Below are 14,933 nucleotides of genomic sequence, written 5' to 3'. Positions count from 1 at the left end.
TCTGACGGTCCAACATAATCAAAACTCAAAGTTTTAACATTTCTGTAAACCATGTAGATTTTTCAAACATCATATCTCAAAAACTATTAGACATATAGAACTGTGGGTTCTCTTCAATTTTTTCAAATTTATTATACTTTAACAAGTGAAAACAAACAATTGACTGAGTTAATTGTTGAAATACCATGCATAGTCAGTGTTGATTTCTTTATCACATTACACATACAAACATGTGACACATACATAACTGATAATCAAGTATAGTACATATTATAAAATTTCCGCCTAACTGGCGCCCTCACGGGTAAACAGTGATGTTTACGAAAAAATGTTTCAAACAAAAGTTGTTAAGTTTTTGACAAGGAACATTTTTTATATTTAAACTTTTGTTCTATCTCTAACGGTTTACAAGATGGGTCCTACGAACCCAAAACCCAATTGACCTATGATGCTCGTTGACGAACTTGGCCTCACTTTTTACGTCCTGAGTACGCTGTAAAGATTGATATCTTTTTTCGTTTTTGAGTTATCGTGTCCACAGACGGACGGATGGACGGACGGACAACCGGAAATGGACTAATTAGGTGATTTAGTGAACACTTATGACAAAATTTTTTTCCTAGCATCATTATTTTTAAGCGTTACAAACTTGGGACTAAACTTAATATACTATGTATATTTCATATATACATGGTATAAAAATGATAAGCAATTCATGTTTTAACTGCAAAAACTGAAAAAAGCACAATTTTTTTGCTTGTACAACCCCGTAAGAAGTCGTAATAAGCAATAAAGCAACTTTACGTCGCAGTTTATGATTTTAAATTAAATTAAAATTTACAATATGAATCGAATCGGATGATCATGCAGTTTATTTGGATGTTGTAATATTTTCACTAAATAAGTACATATTTACATATAATAAAAATCAGTTCAATTAAAATGATTACAGAACCGATTAATAACACTGGTCAACAAAATTTGATTTTTTTTTTTTTTGTCACATTGATGCGACAGACATTTCTTATAGTTTTTGAGGGTGCTAAATTCGAATTCAGAATTTCTCTAATACATAAGGTTTTCGAAATATTTTTAGCTAAAATAGGGAAAAATTCGTTTTTTGATTATATTTGAAATTCCGTAACGCCACTATGTAATTATTTTTTCATATGAAAAATTGGAAGATTTCCTTTTCCTTCCTTCTTCCTTTAAAATACTTTTTGAATCATTCTGATATCCTTTTTGCTCTTCGAGAAATCAGATGACATTTATTATAGTTAAAATACCTATACATTGTATTACTAATTATATAAATATTTATATATAATTAATAATTAATTCTATACTTATATATTTATATATTACCCATTCTATTTCTTGGAAAAAGATTTTGGAAAATGGTTTTTGAGGGGGAATTAATGGTATTTTCTGATTACGTAAATGTTTTCGTGAGGAAAAAATATTCACTGGTGAAATATGACCTCGAATTAAGAAGAAAAACTGTTAAGGGACGAATTTCTCGATAACGTGACGTGCTGAAGCAATTTTGCAATTAGATTCATATTCAGCACGTCAAAAACTTTTCAAAAAGTAAAGTCATGCTTCTGTGACAAAATTTGTGTTGACCAGTGTAATGAATGTGAATGTAGAAGCATCCAGTGAGTGTTTCTTTTGTATATACCTACCCTTAATATAAAATTATTTATTTATTAAATATTATATTTGAACAAATAAAAAAGTAATTGCAATCATTATCAGGTACTACTAGCGCTAATTATTAAATAATTCGAACAAAATTATTTTTAGGCTTGCTTTTGTAATTTTCATTGTACCTACCTTTTGATTTAAAATGCATTTTGTTTTTTTAATTCGAGTCTAATACGATTTTCAAGACTGAATTGTATCATTTTAGCAAAATTTTTAAATATATCTTAATTAGTTAATTTCTTTTTTGTTCTTTCGGTATACGAATTGGTTGTTTAAAATTAAAATTCATTTTTGGCGAGAATTCGAAGATTGACAAAACATATTTCCATTATTTTTTGCTTTCTTTTGCTAACCCTTTAAACTGGTCGTAGCAACTTTCAAACTTTATTTGCAATATGTTTTTAGGTTACATATGCTTCCATGTGGAAATACATTAATTCATATGAAAGAATAGTATATTAAATTTACTTACTTTTTAAATGTTCTGGGCAGACATTTATTTTTAGAATCACATACATAAAAATCTCGTGTCACGGTGTTAGTGTTTTATCTCCTCAGGAATGGCTCGACCGATTTTAATGAAATTTTTTTATACTTTCGGTAGGTATGGGAATTGGTCGCAATGTATTTTTCACCCTCCTATCCCCCACCCCCTAATGTGATGAAACAGGAAATGATAGTTTGTCTTTGGAAATTCCATGTAAATAATTCTATAAACAAATATAGATCAATGCATGCTATAATGTCAATGTTACTAAGGTTTTATTATCTTCATTTGGTTTATAATATTTACAAAGAGAATTCTAATTCTTCTTCTCATCAGGAGTATGTCAGAAATGTTGCTTTATAAATCGAAATTCTGAAGCTAATGAAACAATGTTTATTATAATGGTCTATATTTAAAGGTCTAATTCCTTATACACTGTATTGATAAGAAAAGAATAAAGTTTGCGTTTAGCAGGTAGACTAAACGGGAGGCGAACGAGATGCTGGGCGAAGCGGGCGGGGAAAACATTTAATAGCTGCTTTAGCTTTGACTTTTTTCTAACATTCGACGTATTTCATACTTTTGCCTACTATAATTTAATGAAAATCGCTACTCTACAAAACAATAAATTTATCAAATTCTCGCCAGTATTTAGCTAATGAGTTATTCATTCAAATTGGACAGTAAATTTGAGTTTTAAAGGTAATTGCTTTTAGTTTTTGCTATTGCAAAACAAGAGATATGATCATCGTTTTAAAGACCAGTAATCACCAAATATTTTGGCATAAATTTACTGAAGTACTAAAATCCAAAACAAACAAAAAACATTCTTTTTTAAATTTTATAAATTAGTTAATTTAATTTTTTTATACAAAATCACATTTGAAAATAAATAACTATTGTAAATATTGTACAAATCACTAAACTTGTGAAATATTCCATAAAATTTTTTTTAAATAAATATGAAAAAATTCATTTTAACAAAAATCGTGTCAAATGCATGCGCAATTGCAATTTTTGTATTGTATAAAAAATAAATGACTCAATTTCTTAGTGATATTTTTTATTAAGAAAATTATTATGTATTTTGTTTTTTTTAATTTCTGTAAATATTATTATTATTATTATAAATAATATTAAAAAAATATAAAATATATAAATATACAAAAAAAAAGAAAAATGTGTTTTGTGTGAATGTTTTCAAAAATGAACTTGAACAGTCAATAAATAACTTATCATAAATATAAATATTATTATATTATAAATACATATTATACTTAATTATATATTATAGTGTTGTTTTAATATATTTAAAATTTAAGAGGAAAAACTACTGTGAAAATATTGTATAATATTAATTAATTATGAACTATTGCAAAAAGCATATTTAAAAATCAAAAGTAAAAAAAAAAAAAGAATAATACAAAAGCATTGGAAAAAATACCATAATTGAAGTATGAAAATATTTAAAAATAAAAATAATATTTAAAAAAAAATGTTTTGTTTTATTTATCAATATATCAACCGAATATTTCAATCAACACTTTTCAGAGATAATAGAAAAAAAAAAACGTGGTTCTAATTAATACTACAGGTAGGTAATATAGAAGGTCGTTACTCTTGTCCATAATGCACTAAATTACAGGAATCATTTTTTATACAGAATACAGATAAACAAGTGAAAACAAACAATTGACTGAATTAATTGTTGAAATACCATGCATAGTCAGTGTTGATTTCTTTATCACATAACACATACATACATGTCACACATACATACCTGATATTAAAGTATGGTACATACTATAAAATTTTCGCCTAATTGGCGCCCTCACGGGTAAACAGTGATGTTTACGAAAAAATGTTTCAAACAAAAGTTGTTTAATTTTTGATAAGAAATATTTTTTACATTTAAACTTTTGTTCTATCTCTAACGGTTTACAAGATGGGTCCTACGGACCCAAGACCCAATTGACCTATGATGCTCATTTACGAACTTGACCTCACTTTTTACGTTCTGAGTACGCTGTAAAAATTTCAGCTCGATATCTTTTTTCGGTTTTGAGTTATCGTGTACACAGACGGACGGACAACCGGAAATGGACTAAGTAGGTGATTCTATGAACACCTATAGTAAAATTTTGTGCGTGGCATCAATATATTTAAGAATCAAAGCATCAAAAATCGTTTTGGTCTACATCTCTGTAACCGTACACTTTAGACCAAGAATGGTACTAACCTTTAATGTAAATAATTAAATTTTCTATCTCTTTTGAAAAATAATTTTTTTTTGTACCACTAATCGGTTGTGACTTATATGATTCTGACGATTTACTAATTATTTACCGATTGTTTGACCGATACTTCTTCCAATATCAGTTTAAACAATGAGGTACTAATAGCTTAACTTTTAAATCTACAAATTTCTTAAAACTTTTACTTTAAACTTTCTTTTCTAAAATTAATATTTATAAAGTTATAACGCGTTCAATGTTGCAACCACCGAGTGCAAGATTAATAAAAAAGAGGTATACATAGCGTAATGATGAAAATTCAATAAATATATAAAAAAATATTCTTGACAGTGACATAATAAGCAATAAATAATTTGCTTTCTTACCTGCAAAAACAGCGATTTACTGTTGAAATTTTCTTTATGAAAACAAAAATTTGAACCAAAATATAAGAAATTTAACTATCTACAGTAACTGGAGTGCATGTTTAAATTCTGTAAGAGGTTGCTCTTACATCTGAAAATGCTAAAATAAAATACGAAATAAAACCAAAAGAACTATATTTGAGAATTTATTCCGCAATTATCTGGAGTACAAACAACCAGCGTTGCTAAGGTAATGTTTGTCTACAAAGCGAAGTCGTATCTATCGAATGTACATACATTCGATAGAAACGCAATTACAATGTCGTCACATTACCTCCCCTCCCCAAATAAAGTTGACAGATCGAAAAGTTCAAACAATGAAAATCATCTTGCTAATGGTGAGTGTCCTCTGTTAACTAAAAAATCCACCAAAAACAGAAAATTCAAATTAGATACTAAATTAGTAACTGATTCAACAATTTCGCGACAAAAATCACTTTCTCATAATAACTCGAAATATACTTTTCGACATCGTATTGTCACAAGTTCAGGTCCAATATTTTCGAACTATCGTAATCTTGGACACGACGAACTCATCGCTGCACAAAATTATTTCCCGGACGATGCACCAAATTGTAAGAGGTTGCTCTTACATCTGAAAATGCTAAAATAAAATACGAAATAAAACCAAAAGAACTATATTTGAGAATTTATTCCGCAATTATCTGGAGTACAAACAACCGGCGTTGCTAAGGTAATGTTTGTCTACAAAGCAAAGTCGTATCTATCGAATGTACATACATTCGATAGAAACGCAATTACAATGTCGTCACAATTCTTAACGTGACACTAAACTTGTGGTGCAAGAAAAAATTCTCAATTATTTGTAGTTGTAGTGCAACACTGAACGGGCAGTAACTTCAAAAATATTAATATTAGAAAAAAATTCAGTAAAAGTTGTTGGAAATTTGTAGATTTAAAAGGTAGGTTATTAGCATTTTATTATTTAAGCAATTATTAGAAAAGATACCGATCAAAAAGGAAATAATCAATAAAGTTATATAAGTCCTAAACGGTAAGGGATATAAAAAACATTATTAAACGAAGTGTAATCGAAGTTACCCCTCACATCAATTGAACAATTGCAAAAATATAGCTATGTCTTTAAACTACAGTAGATCTTGATAACACGAACCTCTTTAAGTCCAAATCCTCGATAAAACGAAAAAAATCCCTTTCGTTATACGCACAAATATACGAATTACTTTCTATAACTTGAACACTGTATGGTTTCCCTACGAAGTATTTATTGTGTGTGAATTTTGTTCTCGATAACTAGAGTTTCAAAAAATAGATTTCCGGAAGTCGAAGTTATTAAAATATGTATGTATAATGAACAACTATTTGGAATTCTCCAAGCTCATAGCAATATGAACCTCCTATGGCGACCCTGGGGATAGAGCAAAGAATACAGGAATAGTTCCGTTAAAGCATACAGGAAGAAACACATCGATTTTTGAACAACTTTCTCTCCCTATCCTCCAGATGCATAGCTGCCTGGCATTGTTCACTCTCACTTCGGTTCCGAGAACAACGTGTACTTCAACACCGGTTTATCAATATCCTAGCCGTGGACTGTCCTTAGTCCTGCTTGTGTGCTGAAATTTACCAAGCATTGGGAAACGATCAACGTACAGATCAGGTGCACGAATGAACATTTCAACCTCGTTAATGATGGCCATATTAAGAGATCGTCCTGCAACTAAGTTTAAATATAGCAATAAAGTCTTTAACTTTGCCATCTACTTCTTTGACAATATTTGGGTGCAGTCCGAAACTGGATATTTTTAATATCTACAATATGAAAGTCATATAATTCTGGTAGACGTAATCAATGATTTAATTATGAATGTTTTTCAATGTTTGAAAGTTTTTTTACTAAGAAACTTAGAATAATCTCAAATAATAACAACAAATATTTCGACAGAAATTACAAGTGTTTTATCACTTTCATAAAACTTCATTCATGTTTAAAAGAGAAAAAAGGTAAAAAGGCATTCTTAAAAGTTTTCCTTACGAAATAAGCAGCATGATCTTGATCTTCATTAAAGTAGTCGTGGTCTCGGTCCAGCGAGACCAAGACTGATTTTGCCTGTAACAACAAAATAAATAGTAACAATATATTGACGTTTAATAATGTTTTGCACTTCTGGAAATAGCATAAGAAATAATTCGTTATATATTTTAGTTAAATTCGATTATGAGCGACTTGTTATATGTATAGTTATAGTCATTGATAAGGGGTCAAATTGCTGAAGCTGAGTGTATAACATCAAGAAATATTCTATTTAAAATTCTTTGAGAAACGATCAAACTTTTAGAGAAAATAGTAATTATATGAAAAGACATAATTTTCATTAATTTATAAATAAAAAGGTACTTATGTTAAAATTAAATAGGTAATAAAACAAGTGAAAACAAACAATTGACTGAGTTAATTGTTGAAATACCATGCATAGTCAGTGTTGATTTCTTTATCACATTACACATACAAACATGTGACACATACATAAATGATAATCAAGTATAGTACATATTATAAAATTTCCGCCTAATTGGCGCCATCACGGGTAAACAGTGATGTTTACGAAAAAATGTTTCAAACAAAAGTTGTTTAATTTTTGATAAGGAACATTTTTTACATTTAAACTTTTGTTCTATCTCTAACGGTTTACAAGATGGGTCCTACGGACCCAAGACCCAATTGACCTATGATGCTCATTTACGAACTTGGACTCACTTTTTACGTCCTGAGTACGCTGTGTTTCAGCTCGATATCTTTTTCGTTTTTGAGTTATTGTGTCCACAGACGGACGGACGGACGGACGGACAACCGGAAATGGACTAATTAGGTGATTTTATGAACACCTATGACAAAATGTTTTTCCTAGCATCATTATTTTTAAGCGTTACAAACTTGGGACTAAACTTAATATGCTATGTATATTTCATATATACATGGTATAATAAAATTACATAGACGGGGCTCATTATTAAATAACAGTTGTCAATAATTATTTAAAATGAATGATAATAATTATGAATATAAATAAAATAAAATAAAATATGCATTATTTAATAATAAACTAATAATTTCAAACAAATAAATAAAATGGCTCTTTAAAAGCTAATAATAATAATAACATACAATCATATAGGTAACAAAAACCTAACAACTAAATATTTATAAATTTAATTTTGATATAAATTACCACAGCCAAACAAATACTAATAAAAATAAAAAAATTTAAAAAAAAAATAAAGCCTTAAGCGTTTTACTCTCAACAACAAACCAAACAACAAACTGACTGAACACAAATAAAAACATACCTATTACAATAATTAGAGTTCGGATTTCCTTCATTCTTTTATTATACTACAGTAAATAAGCCGGAAAATACCATCAAATGTGGAAAAGTGGTGGAACAGCTCCGATTTCAAAAATTTTTTGTATACGTGTTCCTTAGACCTCTAGGAACATTCAGCCGCACTAACCTTGGCATTGGAAAAAAAACTGAGAAAGTTAGGGTAGTTTTCCGATCCCCAAATAGTAACAGTGAAAACAAATCAATATTTCACCTCAAAAATCTCTTCCGAGGGTTTTCGAGGTCACTGATCATGAATTCAAGGTTTAAAAACAACTGAAAATGGTTGCAACCCCATTAAAACTACCCCTAGAAGTGTCAATATTTAAAAAATTTTGAAAATTTTGAATTTGACCTCAGAAATTGTCTTTCTGCGGTTTTTGAAGTCGTTGATAAAGAATTTGAGGGTAAGAAGCAACTGAATGTAGTTCCAAGCCACCCCTAAAAGCCACCCCTAGAAGAAACAGAGATAAAATTTTAAATTTTTAATCGAATATCGTCTTTCGGGGGGTTTTTGGCATCGCTGATCACGAATTCAAGGTCAAAAAGTAACTTGGATGGTTGCAACCCTATTAAAACTACCCCTAGAAGTGTAAATGATTAAAAAATTTTGAAAACTTTGAATTTTATTTTAGAAATTGTCTTTCTGTGGTTTTTGAAGTCGTTGATAATGAATCTGATGGCAAGAAGCAACTGAATGTAGTTCCAAGCCACCCCTAGAAGTAACAGAGTAAATATTTAAAATTTTTCCTCGAATGTCGTCTTTCGGGGGGTTTTTGGCGTCGCTGATCACGAATCCAAAGTCAAAAAGTAACTTGGATGGTTGCAACCCCATAAAACTACCCGTTGAAGTGTCAATGATAAACAAGTTTAGAAAATTCTGAATTTCACCTCAGAAATGGTCTCTTTGTGGTTTTCGTAGTCGCTGATCATGAATTTGAGTCAAAAAGCTACCGAATGTCGCTCCATCCCCATTAAAACCACCCCTATAAGTGAAAGAAAAAAAATTGGATTCGTAATCAGCGCCCCCAAAATTACCCGAAAGTCGATATTCGAGGAGAGAATTCAAATTTAAAATTTTATCTCTGTCACTTCTAGGGGAGGTTTTAATAAGGATGCTGTGACATTCAGTTACTTTTTGACCTCAAATTCATGATCAGCAACTCTTAAAACCGCAGAGAGGCAATTTCTGTGGTGAAATTCAGTATTTTCAAAATTTATTTATCATTGACATTTCTAGGGGTAGTTTTAATGTGGTTGCAACCATCCAAGTTACTTTTTGACCTTGGATTCGCGATCAGCGGCCCCAAAAACCCCCCGAAAGACGATATTCGAGGAACAATTTTAAATTTTTTCTCTGTCACTTCTAGGGGTGGCCTTTAGGGGTGGCTTGGGACTACATTCAGTTGCTTCTTGCCCTCAAATTTATTATCAATGACTTCTAAAACCAGAGAGAGACAATTTCTGAGGTGAAATTCAGAATTTTCAATTTTTTTTTATCATTGACACTTCTAAGGGTACTTTTGATGGGGTTGAAACAATCCTCAATTCCTTTTTGACCTTAAATTTTTGAACACCTTACCTAAAAACTCCACGAGACACGATTTCTGAGGCAAAATTTTGAATTTAATAAAGTTTTTGTCTCTATCACTTTAAGGGTAATTTTAATGGGGTTGAAACCATATTCAGTTGCTTTTTAACCTTGAATTCATGATCAACGATTTTTGAGTTAAAATATTGATTTGTTTTCACTGCTACTATTTAGAGAGTTTTGGGGATGGGAAAACTACCCTAACTTTCTCAGTTTTTTTTCCAATGCCAAGGTTAGTGCGGCTGAATGTTCCTAGAGGTCTAAGGAATACGTACACAAAAAATTTTTGAAATCGGAGCTGTTCCACCACTTTTCCACATTTTCCGGCTTATTTATTGCACTATTATTAAATATGTGTGTAATTTCGGAGTGAATCGACTTTGCAACATTTTAATACTTCTTTAAATTATGGAATTCCATATTTGACACTCGTACTTTTATTTTTTGTTTCTAAATTGTTCCTTCCAAGTCAGTTTGTGTGTAGCAGAAAAAAAAAACTAACTCTTGTTGGGGTTAAATCTGCTGATAATAAAATTTTGATTGGAATCAAAATTCCATAATATATAAATATCTATTTTTACAGAGATAAATATTGTAAGTGAAAAGTGTGTGTAGGTCCATAAGCATGTGCTAATCGAAGTTAACACATACCCCCGGAGAAACTAGACCTTTCACATGGTATGCGGACGTAAACGTGTGAAAATAGGAATCGGCTTCCCCGAAATCCATACTCTGCTTTGGCGCTGTAAGAAAAGGTTAATGAAAGATTGTTTTACTATGTACACGAGATAATTTATTTACAAACCAAAGTTTTCATTTTCGTGATGAATAAGTATGTACAATTTATAAATTAAGAAAAACAATATATACAAAAATTGTTGCTAAATCAAAAGCTTCGACTCTATATAAAAGTATATACAAATGCTACCAAGATATTTATATACATATGTACAAATCAGAAAAACAATTTACAAGTATTGTAAAAATCTTTCAGACAATATAACAATTTCACTACAAGTGATAATTAAGAAAAATATTGTAACCAAAGATAATTAATCTATAATTGGCTTCAGAATAACACATGCGAACATTGAGGTTATTTACAAAACCAAAATGTTAAATATTAATTAGTTCAAACAAAACAAAATCGTAGCACACCGGATTAACAGTAACACTAAATTGTCACGACCATTTAAGTAAATCTTAATTATATCCATAGCAATTATTGTTATAACACTCCTCTTTTTGGTCCAGGCAGTGACGGATGTAGGCTTGCTGCCGCCCTAGGCCCCGTTCGATGCGCCGCCCTTTTTGATAGAATGAATTTCATTAATTTTGATCCAGTTTTTTATTTTAAAGTAACTTAATTTATTGAAGTATAATTTTTTAAATATTACTGATAAACAAGACAGATAAATATATATATAAACTTTGGACAGATAAATAATTCATATTTCTTTTAATATTAATCAATTTGAAAATTTCTTTTTCCTGGCTTTGGTCTGTGCAAAAACGTCAATTATGTCGTCGTAATTAATTTCTTGCACTAGTTGGGCTTCAATAGACAGTAATGCAAGTGCATTAAGTCTATCTTGGCACATGCTTGCGCGTAAATAGGTTTTTACCCTTTTAAGAGTAGAAAAAGATCTTTCTCCTGAACAATTTGTAGCCGGAATACTCAAAAAAATACGGAGAGCAATGTCCACATTCGGATAAACATTTCGAAGATTCCATGAATGCAATACATTGCATATTTTTTGTGCAGAGCGTACTCTTCTTCCATATTTGCCAAGGAATCTTTGAGTTGACAATGTAAATGAATGCATTGAGACGAAGAATATATTCAGACAAAGAAAGAAGTATTAAAAAGTATTAGATTGACTAGAAAACCAATACTTTTCAATACTTTTTTCTTTGTCTCCATACTTTTTTTTAATCAGGGACATACAAATCTTCGGAATTTTTATTTCACACTAAAAACAAATTGAGAAGTCATTTGGATTAAATAATTTTAAAATGCTTCATACACGTGAGATTAATCTCACTAAAGGAACAGAAAGTAAAGAACATTACTAGATAAAGAATATCATTGATCTATTAAAAAATTAACATCTTACCCACACAGATTGAGAAGTAGATTAATGAATTGGATTATAATATTTTCTATCGAAAATTTTTTATAAAAACAATTCTGAACCAATTTTTATAATTGATTGTCTTTACTTTTTTGTGACTCAAAAATTTTGGCATTTTATAAATTTTCCCGCCCTAGGCCCGGGCCTCACGGGCCTAGGCCTAAATCCATCACTGAATACAATCATAAAACATTGGATTCGATCCACATAGAATCCGACCTCTTGTAATAAATAATTTTGTATAAATATTAGGTATACATATATGTATATGAACCAATACACATATAATAACATATAAAGGTATAATAATAAAATATACAAGAGAAAACAAATGAGTTTGAAAATAGGTGGTTATAATAGCGAGGAACTAACAATTAAAGTGTGACGTCAAGTCATTAATTATATCTTAACCTGTGGTTAGAACTTAACAAGCTGTCAGCCATAGATTGTTACCAGTTTATTTATGACATTTTAAATGCACGCCTCTCTCAACTCATATCAACTCTTTTTTAAAACTTTATATTATTATAGGTATATTATATTATATTATAATATACTATACATACCTATTATTGTATTCTATACTTGATTTATACAGAGCGGAATATATTAATATGATACCTAACTACATTCAAGTCAGATAATGCAACAATGCTTCAAACAAATCAAATATCAAATTCGTTATGTGCGTAGTCATTGTAGGGACAATAAAATCGATGCCAGCGCTTCCAGTGGCGTTAAAGGGGGCTGTTATTACTAATTTGCAGTTCTTTACATGTTAATGTTATAGAAATGTCAAATTAAAATTATTGTAAAACACGAATTAATTAAACTTAATGCATTAAAAATTGTGAAAATAAGAAATCAAATTGCACAAATATTATTTTTCAAATGTAAATTATCATAATTATTTATTTAAATTTGTCAGACAATAATATTAAATTTTCAATGTAAGTCTTAAATGCAATCCATACAATTATATATGCATCCATACAATTCTATAATTAAAGTAGTGTATCGTTACCATGGAAACGAAACTCTCGCACGGAGCGAATAGCAATATTTATCAACAAAAAACATTGCATTGAAAATCCTGGACAGTATAACTACATCAAGTATGATCCAATCAACATTGATCATTCAACGCTGCACAGTGGAATATTTATATCCATTTCTGGCCAAAAGTATTTTCTTCAATTTTTTAATTTTTTCTGCTTTTGAGCGACTTTTGTTTTCACGGAACGTGATTCTGGAATTATAAGTTGCAAAGTCTGATTGAAAAACTGTATTGGACCGTTGCCTTAAGCTATCTGAATCTCTCCATACCTTAGTCTTAAAAAAAAGGCGCAAATCCACGCAATAACTTTTTCAGAAACATATTAAAGAATACTAAAACTTAGCCTTGTTAAAAAAAAATTTTTCCGACAATACTTGACACAAACAAAAGTACGTCTTTAACAGCAAATATGAATCACAAATATTTAATTATATTTATTGAAACAATATATATACAATATAAATCTTTACTTAATTGCACCAAGAAATACAGTAAACATAAATTGAATGACACGGTAAATCGAAAGTGACAACAAAACAGGTGGGGAGCGAGATTGAGGTAACTTAAGTGGCCTATTTGTGATGAAGTGGTTATCTTACTACAGCAAAAAACAATTTTCAATGCAAAACATGTGTTGAGTTTTCTGACTTTTGACCAGAAATTTCATATAAATACTCCACTGTACGCTGGATACATGGGCACTAGAGAAGGAGCCCAAACCCAAACGGGATAATTAACAAAATTAGTCAACGAAATCATAGAAATTAAACTCACTTTTTGGATCACTAGCGTTGCTAGTTTTCTTTTGACACTGAAGTGAATATAGTATTATAAATGGAAGCAAAGTAAGCAAGTAACTAATTTTATTTTGAAGTACTACATAACGAACTGCTACATAAATAAATGCGAGCATGCGAACGAATTACTACATAAATGTGTTAAAATGAAACTCGTGCTTTACACTTCTCCACTATCCCGATGCAAAAGCGACACTACTGGCAACTTATTTGTGATAGCCACTTGCTTACATAGAGTTCGGTCTCCTTTTACAATCTCTATGGTTGGATAATTAGAAAGTTCAGTATACAAATCAATTTCTCAAGCAGAAAATACTATGCTTGGCAATATAATCGAAATTAGGAATAAAATTCTTAAGTAATTCATTTTTAATTGTCGAAATTAAAAATTTAATTTTGCAAACGTCTATCAGTGTCAGTTTATAAAAAGTTGATTCCAATTGTATTTCACCAAAAACTGGACACCAGTATCTGAGACCCTTTAGCAAAAACTTTTATTGCGCTATTTTCAAAGTAAAAAATTCCAATATATTTTAAATTTCGGAGATTTTCAGTGAAAATAAAACAATATATTGGAAGAGTCCGTGGAAAAATTATGTTATTTCAGAAAACCAAAGTTTAGAATTAATACAAATTAGTAAAGAGAAAACAAAGCAGATTAGAATTGTAAACAAAGTTTAGTTATTGTCTATAATACATTCCAAGAACTTAAGTAAAGTCATTGGCTAAAAAGTGCCAGGGAAATATTTCTCATCTATACTGATATTTCTCGAAGCCAGGACGTAAAAAGTCAATTTGAGATCGTAAATAAGCACCATAGGTCAATTGAGTTTTGGGCCCGTAGAACCCATCTTGTAAACCGTTAGGGATAAAACAAAGTTTAATTATTCCTTATAAAAAAATAAGCAACTTTTGTTTGAAACATTTTTTCGTAAATGTCACTGTTTACCCGCGAGGGCGCAAATTAAGACAAAAATTTAGTATCCATGTTCTCCAAATCTATAACAGATGGGGAGTTCAAAGTGCAGGCTACTAGTTGCAGGTAGCTAGAGGTCTTGTAAAACATTCTCGAAAAATGATAAAAAATCTTAGAAATACTTTCGAAAACTAAATTGTGTTGGTTTTTAAACCCTTC

General features: G+C 30.0%; 1 long non-coding RNA gene across 1 annotated transcript in view; it reads right to left on the bottom strand.

Moving 5' to 3' along the window:
* Positions 1-1,413: 1,413 nt before the first annotated feature.
* LOC123304968 overlaps positions 1,414-14,933 on the bottom strand; it is a 280,223-nt gene continuing 266,703 nt past the window's right edge. Inside the window, exon 2 of the long non-coding RNA XR_006536826.1 lies at positions 1,414-1,601. This is a non-coding gene — a long non-coding RNA (uncharacterized LOC123304968). The remainder of the gene's footprint in view (positions 1,602-14,933) is intronic.

The sequence above is a fragment of the Chrysoperla carnea genome, chromosome 1, assembly GCF_905475395.1.
Source record: "Chrysoperla carnea chromosome 1, inChrCarn1.1, whole genome shotgun sequence".
In the NCBI taxonomy this organism is placed as follows: domain Eukaryota; kingdom Metazoa; phylum Arthropoda; class Insecta; order Neuroptera; family Chrysopidae; genus Chrysoperla; species Chrysoperla carnea.
Note: the sequence above shows the minus strand (reverse complement) of the source record. Positions and strands in the feature narration are given on the sequence as shown.